The following is a 15,999-nucleotide window of genomic DNA, read 5'->3' as shown; positions in this document are numbered from 1 at the left end:
TGTACATCTCTTTTTTTGGGGCACTAATTTGTTCATTTGGCCTCCAGTAACACCTGTACACTGATGACACCCTAATCTATATCTCTTCCCCTGACCTCTCTCCTGCACTATCTCGTGCAATCAACTGTCTTTCTGCTATCTCCACATGGATGTCCCAATGATACCTACATGTCCAAAACTGAGCTTATTGTCTTCCCTCCTGCCAGAGTCACCACCTGCCCTCAATAACACCACAATTTTCTCGGTCTCTAAAGTCCACTGTCTTGGTCTCACACTTGACTCCACCCTCTGCTTTATTCCTCACATCCAGACTCTCTCCCAGTCCTATCAACTCCACCTTAAAAACATTGCCAGAATACGCCCTTTTCTTACTCATCATGCTACCAAAACTCTTATCCATTCTCTCATCATCTCCCATCTTGACTATTGCAACCTCCTACTATCTGGCATTCCTGACACCCATATATCCAAACTTCATTACATCCTAAATGATGCTGTAAGACTGATATTTCTCTCTCACCGCTCCCCATCTGCTGCACCACTTTGCAAATCCCTACATTGGCTCCCTGTGTCCTCCAGAATAAAATTCAAATTACTCACCCTTACCTAAAAAGCCCTCAACAACACTACCCTTACATCCATCTCAAATCTCATATCAAAATACTCTCCCTCCCGCCCTCTTAGATCTACCTCTGACCTTCTCCTTGTCTCGTCTCTGGTAACCACCTCTCACTCCCGTCTACAAGACTTCTCCAGTGCTGCTCCCCACTTATGGAATTCCCTACCACACTCAGTCATACCTTCCCACAGCCTTTAAATCTTTAGAAATTCTTTGAAAACACATCTCTTTTTTAGAGGTGACCTTATCCTCGATAATACTATTCACACTAAGGCACCCTCACAACTATCACAATCTCCACTCTGAGCCACAGTTGCTCCTCTTGTTTCAGCTGTGCCCTCTTCCATTTATAATGTAAGCTCTGTAATGAGCAGGGTCCTCCATACCGTTTGTTTTCATGACTGCATTTATTTTGTTTACCTTGTATGTTTGTTTTATGTATGTACTGTTTTCCCTACTGAACGGCGATGCAGAGCACTGTGAAGCCTTACAAATCTATAATAATAATAATAATAATAATAATAATAATAATAATAATAATAATAAAAAATATTTAAATCTTGGTTTAAAAATTGTGAGATAGGATACGTTTTGTAGCTATGGAAATGTAGCCTTTAATCTCTGCATTTCCTCTGTTTATAATCTATGTAGACACTGGGTTTCTGTTACTTGAGTGTTTTCCAGCCCCACATCAGAATATTTCAGAGAAAAATGCAGGGAAATGCAGAGATTAAAACTAGCTTAAAAAATAGTCTTGTGTAGCTCTGTATGAAATTAGCCATAGACAGGCACAAATCACTAGATATAAATATCTAAGAGCACTTGTACATATTATAGTATCTCATTGGATTGCTAAAATGCTAATTTTACAATGCTATTAGAAAATAATTTCTAATTAAAAATGTGTACACAGAATCTAGTGTCCATTTAATTTTGCACAGGTTATGTCATACAGAGATGATTATCAAATTGGAAATTTGTCTAAAGTGTGCCATAATTCTTCTTGTGTATGCCTGATCAAATGATTTATACGCTGGGTTTTGTGGTTTTTACCATTCTCTAAAAACTCTTACTTAAGATTACTTTATAGGGAAATATACTATTGACAGGTATCATTTTTCACTTAGCAGTACATTAAATATACTATTTGGACAATTATTTTTCAAAGAAGACTTTACTCTTTAATATATTTTATTGTATCAATATGAGTAGAAGCTGCTGTTGCTAACTCTTCCAAAGTAAATTGTATACCCCCAAACAGTCCTGATCTTGGTCTGACTGCCCCTATACATGGACCATGAAAGGGATGTGATCTGTTGGAAAAACTTTGAGAGACTGTTGGTATGGTTATCAAGGCTGAGAGGGGGCTGGGGGTGTCAGGAGTGTGGTTTTGGCAGGTCAGTGGCAGGACTTTAAAATGCATTAAATTTAAAAAGTACCCTTAAAATAAGAATATAACTTTACCAACTGCTGGCTAAGTGCTCATAAATAATAGGGCACAAAGACAAGACAATATCAGACATACAAACATCTTTGTTTTAGAAACACATATATAATATATTGTTTCAGAGTTTACCTGTTGCCTGCACAAACTGGAGGCAGACATTTTGGGGCTGACCCAATAATAAAATACAACATTTCAATTCACTATGGACCAATGACCTCACTGAGGCATAATGTTATTCATGCATCACTGATTCCTATTAGGGAAGTGCCTATCATGAGGCAAACAGCGGGATTTGGGAGCAGCAAAGTGAAGGAAATCAATAAAAAAAATGTTTTCTTGCTGCAAACGTCTAAGGGCTAGATTTACTAAACTGCGTGTTTCAGAAAGTGTAGATGCTGCCTATAGCAACCAATCAGATTCTAGCTGTCATTTTGTAGAATGTACAAAATAAATGATAGATAGAATCTGATTGGTTATTATAGGCAACAGCTACACTTTTTCAAACTCGCAGTTTGGTAAATATACCCCTTGGTGTGTGTTTTCTACCTTGTTATCTAGAAATGACAATGGCAGTAATTCTCTTTATTAGTGTACACTGCATTTACTGCATGTACATTTCTACAAATGTGTATGGTAGTATGAATAATGGAAAAGAGTGGCACCATTTCAGTTACTAGCTCAGGTAGAATGACTAAACACACCCCTGATTCTAATCAATTTATATCTCCATTTGCACCAGATTACCATTAACAACCATTGAGTAAGAGCAGAACAGTTGGAATTGTTTTCTGCCCCTTCATGCAGCATAATTAGCTTAATGGACAGTTCCAGTTCTCAATCAGCCAACCATGCTGAAGAAGAGCAGGTCTGTTAGTCGTTGCTCTAGGCTCTATTATTTTCACTGTGGGAATGGGTAGTTGGTAGCTATGAGCAAAAACATGAAATAAATGGAAAAACAGCAAAAATACAAAATTATCTGGAACTATTTCTATATATGCCCCTGAACTAATTGCTTTTTGAAGGAATACAGCCAACATAGGAGACAGACCAAACACTAGTTAAACTGTTCCAATGTGCTCTACAGTCACTTCTTGTAACCAGGAGCAACCTAAAGAGACATGACAGGTGTTAACTGCACCAAACAGTTATAAACAGGTAAGTGTTTTTTATTTTACAAATGCATGCAACAGTATGTATTAGTATAAGTTCACATAAACTACTCAGTTGTTTTGCTTTTATGATGGCATTGGTATGAGTTAGTCTTGCATTACATTAACACACAACAGAGTCCTAACTTCTTGAATTGATAGAAGTCTTTTTTTCCTTGTAGCTACTGTACGTTGTGTGTTATCTATAATTGCTAAAATACTATAAGGAAACCTTTGGGGCTTCTTTTACCATTCAGCCATTCAAAAATAAAAGATGAGCAATACGACTGAACTGTTTTTTTATTTGGACAAGCAACAAAAGGAAAACAAAGTGCTGCAGTAAATGCTACAGACATAGATACAATCATAATGTCACATAACTATATTTAACAATTTGCTTATAAGACTACAAAAGACAACAGCTTACAGTTTGTGCTGTGGAGGAGAACATGGGGCACAGACTGAAATGTTTGGAAATTAACACACATACCGCCTATATTTCATATGTACTTCTATTTTATCCAGAATGCTAATTAACTACTGTTTGCCTGTAATCCCTGACCTTTCCAGTCTGCTGTTGTTAAAAATATAACAGTCTGAAGAAAAAAGCATGCTAGATAGAAAATGAGACAATGGAAATACTAATAGCTTTGATCTTGCTTTGTGGGATAAATTTAATAACAGGATAAAAAAACTGTCGTTGAACTCTTAGGATACAACTAATTACCTTTTATTTATGCATACATAGTCATTTTATGGTAAATACTATTTAATTTTATATTCTAGGATTAATGTTTAGTTGGCTAGCATTCACAGAGCACCCTCATTAAAGAGAATCAATGAATGAGGAACATAGCAATATGATGTGCCAACCAGACATGTTCTCAACTACGTATAAATGTGCTAACTGAATACTTGTGTTCTTCTGTTGCAAACTGTGGGTGATGGTGAACCTCATCAACATTATTATATTAAAATTACACTGGAGCAAGGATGTTAAGCTTGGTGAGATATTTAGCACCAGTATTAATGGGGCTGCACAGATAGACTAGCGCTTAAACATTAAGCACAGAACTACCCCCATAGTAAAAAAAAAAATCATGATGGATCTTTGTTCTACATTTGACATCTAGAAAAGGGTGCCCCAAAGGTGCCCTGCATTATTAGTTAAAAGAAGTATTTCCAGCAGACCTATTACAAGGACATTTCTGCATTATTAATGTGCATCTGTCAGACAGTATTGAAAAATCTAACATTAATAGTACAGCCTTAGTAAAAGATTAATTGCAATTTAAAGTTATTAATATACAAACCAATTTTTTTTAAAAAATAGATCTGCTCTAAATCTGTGCCCTCCTTCTCTATCATAAATGCCTTAATCCAGAGAGTAACACTGAATTTTTGGGCACATTCCGGACAGCTCTTATGAGAATGCTGAGAGGCTGACGTATTCACAGGGCTGCCAAGAGGAATTCAGGGCCCGGGTACAACAAATTCATGGGGCCCCCCTGTTAGTTGAGTAAGCCTAACGGCGGCGCAAAAAATTTCGGTGCTGTGGTCATACATTCAGGGGCGTGTCAATGCGCCATTGGGGCATGGCTAGCCTAATGGCGGTGCAAAAAATTCAGGGGGTATGGTTATACATTCAGGAGCGTGTCAATGCGCTGGGGCGTGGCTAGCACATCAAAATCACTAGGTCCTGAATTCACCAGAGCGTCACATATGTCCCAGCACTCCTGACTTTTAAGACATATAGCACCACAGTGTAGTATAGGAAGAATGCAGTGTGTACACAAAGAGTTCAGTCTTGGCCTGCACCTTACATTGGGCACAACACCCACCAAAAATTGCCATTGTCCCTACTAGAATCACAAAATTTCACACACTCTGCTGCTCTGTCCTACCTGTTCTTCTCACTTTCACCACCTGTGACAGCTGCTTTCTTTAGTTGTGACTTGTCCGGATCCTGAAATGTTGGAGGACCTATTTGGGAAAAAAAATGGCTACATTTAGAAAATTACAGCCAGCCCCGGCGTTAAATCAATAGCACCCACGATTAATAATTAGGCCTTCCTCCAGCCCCAACATTAAAATAATAGTATTCACATTTAATAAATAAACCTATTTCCCTTCCTGCAAACAGCCTAGCAATACCTATTTCCCGCAACCATCACTGCCATTAATAAATTCATAGTCACATTTAATATATAGACCTCATTCTCCCTAAACTCACCCCCATATTCAATAGCCCCCAAACCACCCCATCTTAAATTAATAGTCCCCACTATTAAATGTGCCTCTCCCCTTTTTTTTTTTAACTCTGTGCTTCTCTCCCCTTTTTTATTTATTCTGTTTCTCTCCCCTTTTTATTTTAACTCTGTGCTTCTCTCCCCTTTTTTATTCATTCTGTTTCTCTCCCCTTTTTTTATTTATTCTATGTTTCTCTCCCCTTTTTTATTTATTCTGTGCTTCTCTTCACTTTTTTATTTATTCTATGTTTCTCTCCCCTTTTTTATTTATTCTGTGCTTCTCTCCACTTTTTTATTTATTCTGTTTCTCTCCCCTTTTATTTTTTAACTCTGTGCTTCTCTCCCCTTTTTTATTTATTCTATGTTTCTCTCCTCTTTTTTATTTATTCTATGTTTCTCTCCCCTTTTTTATTTATTGTTTCTCTCCCCTTTTTATTTATTGTTTCTCTCCCCTTTTTTATTTATTCTATGTTTCTCTCCCCTTTTTTATTTATTCTATGTTTCTCTCCCCTTTTTTATTTATTCTGTGCTTCTCTCCCCTTTTTTATTTATTCTATGTTTCTCTCCCCTTTTTTATTTATTGTTTCTCTCCCCTTTTTTATTTATTGTTTCTCTCCCCTTTTTTATTTATTGTTTCTCTCCCCTTTTTTATTTATTCTCAGCCTCTCTCCACCGTTGTTTTACTCCCCCTTCTTTATAGCACTGTCCCTTTCCTCCCCTTGCCCTTTCCGTTTCTTTACTTACCTCCTGTCAGCTTCTTTCTTTTTCTCTTCTTCTCTTCTGTCTTCTCTTCTTTCTTCTAGCCTTGTCTTGTCCGGCGCTCCTCACTGACTGCAGGCGTGACTTGATGATGTCACGCCCGACAGTTAGTGTGAATGGAGAAGAGGAGAGGAGGGACGCGGTGCCGGGGTCACGTGAGTATTTTTTTTTGTTCGTTTTTTTGTTTTATTGTTCCAGCTCCCCCCACCAACGAACCGACCCCCCCCCCCGCCGCGTAAAAAAAAAATACATATAAAAAAACGCAAGATAAAAAAAAAATTAAAAAAAATTACAATTAAAAAATTAGAAGCGAGGGCCCGGCCCAGGCCCCCTGGCAAGCCCGGGCCCGGGTCAAATGTTCCCCCTTCCTCCCCTCTCAGCGGCCCTGCGTATTCACAATGAAGCCTTGTTTGGGTTTTCAATTCTGGAACTAAAAGGCAAAATGTGGTTTTATTGTGCATGCACAAAAAGAAAAACAGATCTGTGATGTCTGTAATGGACAGGCCTGCATCTCTGTGAGTCCTTACCATTGGGCCCCATAGCAGCCATATGGGTTGCGTTGCTCTTTTGGCAGTTCTGGCACTGCCTTTGGCATTATTTAAATGAGATGAAATCAGGAAGCTTAATGATTTCCCAGTATTTTTCTCAGGTGCTTAGTGAGTGTGCTCCTGCCAGAACATGGACTGTGAATTGTAATTCATACTTGTTCATATTCACAGCTGCCCAAAAGATTGCTAATTTCATTCTGGCTTATGAAAGTTTGAATATAGAAGAAACTGAACAACTGTTGCATACAATAAATGTAGACAGTTGTTTAGCTACATACTATCTGTTCAAATATCTGTTTTATATGTGGTGGTTGTATGTAGGTGACACTCAGAAATGACTGATTGGGAGAGCAGAATCCACTACTAGGGGACATAAATTATCGTTTGTGTCATGTTACATAGCTGGGTTGTTTCTAATGCAGAGTGGCCTGGGACCCTGCTATAGGATGTATACATGATTAACAGGTCAGATAAGGTTTTATCCAGATACTGTGCCTACAGAGAACCATGTGGTCATCCCAGGGCATTATAAAATTTATTTTAGGTAAGGTACATCAAACCAAACTTCTTTATAATTCATATTTGAGGGGACTGCTGTACATATACGTGATCAGTGCAACAAGTTACTTCCTATGTGCTATCTATAAATAACAGCTGAATATGGAAATTACAGAAACAACCTATATTCATAAGAAATGCATATTTCATAAAGATGTCTCATATGTATCTGTGTAGAAAATCACCCTTTGATTATTGTAAGTATTATTATATTTCTATGAGGTTCAAGAGAAACAATATCTAATTTATTAGAATGCCTGAATAGAAAAGTGTAATGAGCAGAGGCCATATAAAAGGGTTGTAAAATCAAATTATCATACACACAGACCTTCTTTTAGTGACCGCACTGTGAAGGGGGACTTGTGTTCAGCAGAAACTGGTAAAAGGTAATGTGTCTATATTATAAATGATCAGTTCTTGGTGATTAATCTGCTATTGAGATTTTGTCCATTTTCCAGACTTCCCAGACGCAAATACTATGAAAATATATAAGTTTATGGTTTCTGTCTATTACTTTATATTTTAAGTACCTTGTTTACAAATTAATTTGTGTATTTAATTTTGCTATCACTTCTTCCATATATTAAGCACTGTAACTATCTTTTATATAATAAACTCTGTTTAATTCTGTCTTTGTGTTCTTAAAATGATTCATGTGTCAGGCTTGGTTGTTATAATGATACAATTAAGGAAAATAATTATTTGGTTAACAATAACATTGATTAAATTAGGTTGAAATTATATTTTGAGATAAGTCAGAGACTAACTGAAGACTTAATCAAAGTGTCAGTTTTGGAACCAAATCTTAGTGGTGGCAGAACAGGGTAATTAATAGTGAATGTGAGGTATAAATTTGGGGGAGGTTAATCATCTTTAGACAGACCAGGGGTTTTATTTTTTTATCCCTTCACACCTACATGTCACGCATGATTTGGTTTTGACAGAGGGCAGAAGTTGGGTGACCATTTTTACTCACAGAGGGAAAAATCTTTCCTGACCCCATAAATGGCAATTAAATTAACTTCCTTCCTTCACTTTAATAATACATTCCATAAATTATAAATGGACATACACATGTTTATTAAAAAGGCATCTGATCCACCTTTTAGAGCAGTTAATAAATTCGCCATTACCACCTGCCTTGTTAAAGGAATATCATAGACCCACTACCCTTACCGTACAGAACTTCTTTTTGTGCTGATGGTGATATTGTCTGTCTTCCATATATATTTATATATATACGTGTATATATATATATATATATATATATATATATATATATATATGGGTGTGCATATATCTGGATATATATAGATGGTATGTGTATATATGTATATATATATGTGTGTGTATGTATATATATATATATATTTATGTATATATATATATATATATATATATATATATATATATATATATATAGATATAGATATAGATATAGATATATATATATTCCTTTTAAAACGGGAGCGAGTAAGGAAATATTAATCCAGTATGGCGGCCATATTCAAGTTGGCTATCTTGGTGGCAATTCTTTTTTTTTTAAATGGGAAAGCAGTCATTTAACATATCAAACACATGCAGAATTTCATAAGAAAAGCAATGCAATCTTTAGAATTTCTTCAAATATTTTAAAACTGATGAAACTCTTACCCAGACCAGTTTTCGTAGCAGGCAGGTATGTAGCAGTATACAATATTGGCACTTCTTTCCATTACCCACTGATACTAATTATTAGGGCGACAGGATATTGAATTGTTTCCAACTAACTATGGCGGTGGTTTGTGATGATTACCATTTTCCTGCTTCAAGACCAGCCTCTGTGCACTGTGAAATTGTGCACCCTTTGCTGATCCCGGTGCAACTATTCTACACAGACCTATTTGATTGACTGTGACCTACTACAGACACATCTAACTTTAGGTCTCACTTACATATACTGCCTGTATGAATTATTTGCCATGTCTACTACTGCTGCTCCCTAGGGGTTTTCAGAGACAAGATTCCCGTCACAGTTGGTTATTAAATACCTTCTATCCTTATCGCGTTCCCTGCATCATTGGGTCCCAGGCTTCTACTCATTAGATTCCAGCATCATCTAGGCCTTACACTCCCCTATACCAATCAGGTCTCCACTAACTAGGCTCCTGCACCGTTTATCCAAAAAATATCCTGGCGCTGAAACACTAGGTTCTCAGATGGTTTGTTAGTGGCCCAACATCTGCAGCTGTGCAGAACCTGTGGGTTCTCAAGAGGAGTAACAATTAAGAAAACTTGACAGCACTGGAATATTGGATCACTGCCAATCAATAACTGAATTCGAAATCTGAAAACATACATAAATATCTCTTATCAATACACTGGTGTATACACCACACAAAAAAGAGAAAAAAATGTTTGTAATTAAAAAATAACAATAATCATATAAAAATGATTAAAAATGCATAAAGTCACTTGATCGCCAAAAATAGGAACAATCTCAATATCTCTTCTTTAAGTCAATAAAGACCATACAAATAGATGCATCAAAAAAATTATAAATGTAATGGTAATAATATCATTTAATATTATCCAATACTCGAAAGATAGGTAAATATAGAGTAAGCAACTCAACATAAAGTGCCTTCCTAATGTGGAGTCTCGTAGATGGTAGTTTGTAACATCTGATTCTATTTAGTATACCACTTTGCTGGAACACTTTAGTATTGAAGTACACCTGTGCTCATCCACATTTGATTGATAATTTGTGTATTAAGCGGAATGAACTGTTGTGAACATATAACCTTCACCTTTCACCGCTGAAAGAGTATGTATAAACACAAGTTAATTAGGTCAATATCTATCACATATGTGAACTTGTAATTGTATTCAAATTTTAAGCAAGATCTGGGGCAGGACCTAGTTTGTTCTGATCTTCCAAATGGGAATATTGAGAGATATGGACATATGGCTGTTTTTAGAAATATTTGGGAATGTTAGCAATTCTGGACAAGGATCAAAAACTAGTAGCGATTAACATCTGAAACTTGTCACTGGTTGATATTCTCAATGCAGTACCACATCTTCTACTTCAATTTGACATTATTATTTACAAAATGAACTGGAACAAAGTTAAAGCCATATCATACACTACAATCCATGACACGCCGATGCTGATACATGCACGTAAGGTCAAGGACAAGATCAGTGAGCTGAAATACAAAGAATTGTACGAGAAGAGTAGAGGACATTGTACGCTGGTGCCAGATGCTGTAGAGATCAAGACAGCCAAAGAGGCCTACAAATCTATCAGCAATCTGGACTACAAGAAGAAGTATGAGGCAACAAAGGCTCACTGGCAATGGACTACTGATAGACCAGACTTCTTGCAGAATACAAAGGCATCTGTACAGCAGAGTGATTATGATTATAAACTGGATAGAGAATTCCTGAAGGGATGCAAGATCTCAGTCACGGATGACAAGGATACTGTCCTGGCTTTGAGGAATGCCGAAATGAACAGCAATGTGAAGTACAAGAAGAAGTATGAGAAGGGAACCTACCAAGGAGAATTTGGAATTGTTCCAGATACACCTCAGATCATCCACGCCAAATCTGCCAGTGCTCTGGAAGGGCAAATCCAACTATGCCAACATGCAGCAACCTCCTGAGGTGCAACACGCCATGGAGGTCAACAAGGCCCAAAGTAATTTATCTTACAAGAAAGTTGCCAAGGTTAACCTAAATTACACCAGCATTGCTGATAGACCTGATATTCAGAAGGCAACACAGGTGGCTAAGCTAGTCAGTAATATCCAGTACAAAGCTAAGGCCCGTGAGGAAACCGGTCACGGCATCACTGTTCTTGGACGACCAGACATTGAATTGGCTCAAGAAATATCCAAACTGACTAGCCAAGCTGAGTATACCAAAGGAAAGATGTGGGGACATGGAGCAGCATCTTATGACACTCCCATCATGAGGACTCTTAAGAAAGCTAATGACCTTACTAGTAATGTGAAATACAAAGAAAGCTTTTCAAAAGACAAAGGGAAGAGGAAAGTTCTAGACTTCTGAGGGAGAGAGATCCCTGTGTCTGCATAGACTGAGAGAGAAAAATAGGGACAGAATGAAAATCGGACAAAGTGATATATAAGCAGATTAAAAGTGAAGTAAGTGTAAGAAGAGAAGAAGATAAGAAGTGAGCCAAAGAGAGGTGTGAGTAAAAAGGAAAGTACTGAAAACAAATAAGCAGTATAGAGATCTGTGACATCACACTAAACAGACTGAGCTATGTACTGAGAACAGTGTGAGAGGAGAGAAAATAAAGAGACTGTGTAATACAAAAGATCATCAGTTTATTTGGCGTGAAAAAGTAATTTTTGGGCCCCAACCACGGGCACCAAATGTTTTAGATTATGTTAATGTTATGTGATTTACCTGAAAATTGATTTATTGTTATTATATGTTAAATGCTATTGTGTTCTATGTTGATCAAATTACTATTTTGTCATTACCATTGAGTTGAAGGGGTCAGTGGCGCGGTTGCTTACCAAAATTATCTTTACCGCATTATTAATAAACCCAAGTTATTTGACCAATCCTTGTCCCTTTCATTGAAGTATTTATCTCTTGACCACCGGATATCCGAATAAAAAAAGAACCTGACTCGTGTCTGGAGGGCAAGGTAGGGGAAGGAAATTCCATCATACTCGACCACCACATAACTTTGTTTCGTTGTAACAAAAAGATACTGTATTACTTTCCTGCTCAGATGTTTTGTCAGCCGTGTATCACTGATTCCTGTGGATAGGGAATTCGATCACTCTTCTCCCAAACTGAGGCTCCAAAATAGTACTGCACGGCAAGAAGCCGTCCAAAGTGCTACTCCTCACGAAAGTGAGTAGTTAGGGGAGCTGGCTTCCCTCAGAATCCCATTATTTCCTGATGGTAGATAAGTAATCATGGACATCTATCTCAATTGAGTACTCCAAAGAGTGTGGTGTAATGCCAAGGGTAACCCCTTCCTTTCCTGCACCGTTTAGGCCCACACTGACCACAGCACCATCCAGGCCTTCACCGACTAGGCGCTAGCACCATATAGGCACAGAACCCCTGCACTGGACCCCTGCATCGGAACCCTGCACCATTCTGACCTCCATCAACTAGGCTCAGGCACCATATAGACTCACACTGGACCCCTACTCCATATACTTCAGACCCTTACCCTATCAAAGCCTCTCCCAGTCCTACAAGATCCTTATATGTGAATCAAAAGTGGAATGCAGGAGATGGGCAACACTGTAGTTGTATACGGTAAGGCTTGAAGTCTCATTCTATTACTCCAGCATGGATATCATATGGATGAGGAGACTCCCTCCTCCACTTGCTGGGCATCATGTCAATGGGCTCTCCAAAGCCTCCCCTGTATTCAGTTCTGCCAACAGCAAGCCAAACGCTAGTCATCAAGAACTTTAAAGGTAGAGAAAGACCACTAAATATATCTCCAAGTTTTATGAAGACCCCTCTAGCCCCCATTATGTCCAGCTTTTTTTCTCCACATTTTCTGTAGCCCCCTCTATCCCAAATTTCTCCAGCCATCTTTCTCTGCATTTTCTGTTGCCCCCTCTACCCACAATTTTCTCCAGCCCCCTCTCCACTTTATTCTGTAGTCCCCTCTCTCCCCCATTTTCTCCAGCCTTCCCTCTCCATGTATTAGGTAGCCCCCTCTACCCCCCATTTTCTCCATCCCCCTCTCTTTATGTTATCTGTAGCCCCCACCCATTTTCTCCATCCCTCTTTTCACTTTTCTGTAGTTCCCTCTGTCCCCCATTTTCTCCAGGCCCCTCTCCCTCCATTTTAATGTAATTCATTTTTCTTCTTTTCTCCTTGTCCACATCTCTGCTTCTTCTTTATTGCTTCTTTTCTTACTGGAGCCTCTTGTCTCCTCTCTGCTGGTGGCAGCATGATGTCACAACACTGCTAGAATCCCGGCATATAGAAACATGGAAATAGTGGGTGGGCGATTGCAGCGATCACACCACCTGCACAGCCCGCACAGCTTAACTAAAAATGTATCATTCAGAGACATTGTTAGGGTAGATTGCTGACCCCCCAGAGCCTGGTGCCCTAGGCAGCTGCCTAAAGCTGCCTAATGGTGGCGCCGGCTGCTGTATGTCAGAGAGGTGAAATAAGGGGCCCCAACACTTATTATAGGGAACAAGTGAGGGCTAATTCGAAGGCGGCGGAACCCTCTCATCAATTCATTTGAACTAAATTAATGAGAGCTGCTGACATAGCCAGTGCATGAATGCAAGCTGCGGACATAAAAGAAGGAGGAGGTATGCTTGGAATAGAAGTAAGGGACTGCTGGGCACAGATTCTGCTTGCATGGTATAATGCAAGTGCATCTTGCTGGGCGCATGACATTTTGATTAACTAAATATGTATTGTTGGACTCTTATTAGAGGATCTTGCTGGCCACAGCAAAAGACCTTGTTGGGAATATTCTGTGCATATTACAACATGTTGGGAATGCTACCTAAGTCATGGGCATGGGGATATTATGCTGAACTGTGTATGGTGGACGTTTGGGTTGTATACAATAGTATTTATCATATTATGTTTGCTAAATATTTACCTTTTTGTGGTTCTTTAAGTGATCATATGTACAGTACACTAAGTATATCTTTATTTCTTATAGCACACATAGTAAGTGTTCATTATTTCATAGTACTGTTCTCCATGATATGCACTGTATACAGGGCCGGATTAAGGGAATGGAGGCCCCTGGGCTAAGGGGGCCTCCATTCCCCCATGAGGGCCCCCCCATAATCCGACCCGCCCCCCACCCCCCATGATCCGAGCCGCCCCTCCCCCCGGCACTTACCTCCTTCTCCTCCTTCTCCTCCTTCTCCTCCTTCCCCGGTGCGCTGTACACTCTTTACTGAGGAGATCTCGTGAGAGTAAGACTCACGAGATCTCCTTAGTAAGGAGAATGCAGAGCGCCGGGGAAGTACTGCGGGGAAAGTGCTCAGCAGCACTGATCGGGCTGGGGGCACCCCCGCCCCCGACCGATCAATACTGCTGCTGAGCACTTTCATGGGCCCCCTGGATGCCATAGGCCCCTGGGCTGTAGCCCAGTTAGCCCTATGGTTAATCCGGCCCTGACTGTATACTAAATATACACTGTATACTAAATATGCATTATTTTCATTATACCATGCAAGTAGAATCTGTTTTTTACTATATATATGCTAGTCCATGTTATGTTAGCATGCCATGCTAACATAACATGGTTCTTGAAATAGTATTTGTATTAAAAGTATAGAAACAAGCCCCCTAATGTAACCAATCCCTCCATTTGCATAACCACTTTTTGTGCCATTCTTCATGTGCCACTTCCCCATCCATCTTTTTTCCTCTCCCCAAACATTGTGTCTTTCCAAAATTGTAACTGAAATATCCTACTTATATATAAGCAATCATAAGATTGAGAGAAGACAGTGCTATAGAGCTGTACTTAAGTTGCTTTGTTATTTTACATTCTAAAAAAAAAGCTTACTGGCGTCAATGTATGGACATGCAGTACTTCAAGGTTACACAAGGATTTACAAAAATAAATATGGAAAATAGAAGACATGGAAGTAGCAGGTACGATTTATTTCTGTCCTTACTATATATGATTTCCAATTTTAGTCATAGAGATCAATCATTCCTATATGCTGCCTTTGTTCCAGATGCTTTCTTCTCAGTGTTCAATGAGTGAAATATACAGCAAAACCATATCCCTCTGTAATGTATCATTCCCCTGCCACAGGAGTAGAGAAGACTTTGAATTTCGGAGATACTGACATCTTGTGTGTCGAGACGACTGATTGAACCAGTTAAGTAGTGATATCTCTAGAACTGTTTCTGTTATATGCAATGACCAATAAATAATATAAAATACATCACAACATTGTAAAAAACAAAAGCCCCAACCACATATGACCAAACCATAAACCCAAATTGGCTCAATACTATGTGCTTGCAACATTTTAATTACATTATTTAAGATGTAATACTTATGCAGTAATGAAAAGAAAACAAATTGAATTATGAAAACAATAAAATAACATGCTTCATTGTTGTTGACGTTCCATATTTGTTAGGTGGAAATAACTATCTACTTATATACAGACTTGTGGCCACGGGGAAGTGGAAGGCAGTGGGAGGTTAAAACAAATACTGCAAAACAAGTGTATAACACTAAGGAGCAAAAAAAAGTATACATTTTTAAAGTATCACTTCCCAGGCTTCTATTCACCAATGCTTGGTGGTTGGTCCCAGATGAAAATCAGTGCTGTATATTGCTTCAAAGGGAAGTGAAAATGGGAGGACCAATCAGAAGTTGCAATCATGGAGTTTGCAGTTTTTGATTGGTCCTCCCGTTCTCATCTCCCCTCCACAGCTATTTTAAACTGATGAAATTAAAAGGTTATCAATATTAGGTGGTTATGCAGCTTTAATAAAAAATGTGTGGTGATGAATATATGGCAATAGCCTGCAAATATACAGTATGTAATATTTATTCAGACCGGAAGGCTGTACAACAAAAATAGGAAGTTTTGCAGTATAACACACTGTCCTATTCCTTCCATAACTCTCACTCAGGAATCCTAGATAAATATATATGCCCATGCATACCACA

Source organism: Mixophyes fleayi, chromosome 4 (assembly GCF_038048845.1).
Source record: "Mixophyes fleayi isolate aMixFle1 chromosome 4, aMixFle1.hap1, whole genome shotgun sequence".
Lineage (NCBI taxonomy): Eukaryota > Metazoa > Chordata > Amphibia > Anura > Limnodynastidae > Mixophyes > Mixophyes fleayi.
The sequence above is the reverse complement of the archived record's forward strand: the minus strand, read 5'-3'. Positions refer to the sequence as shown.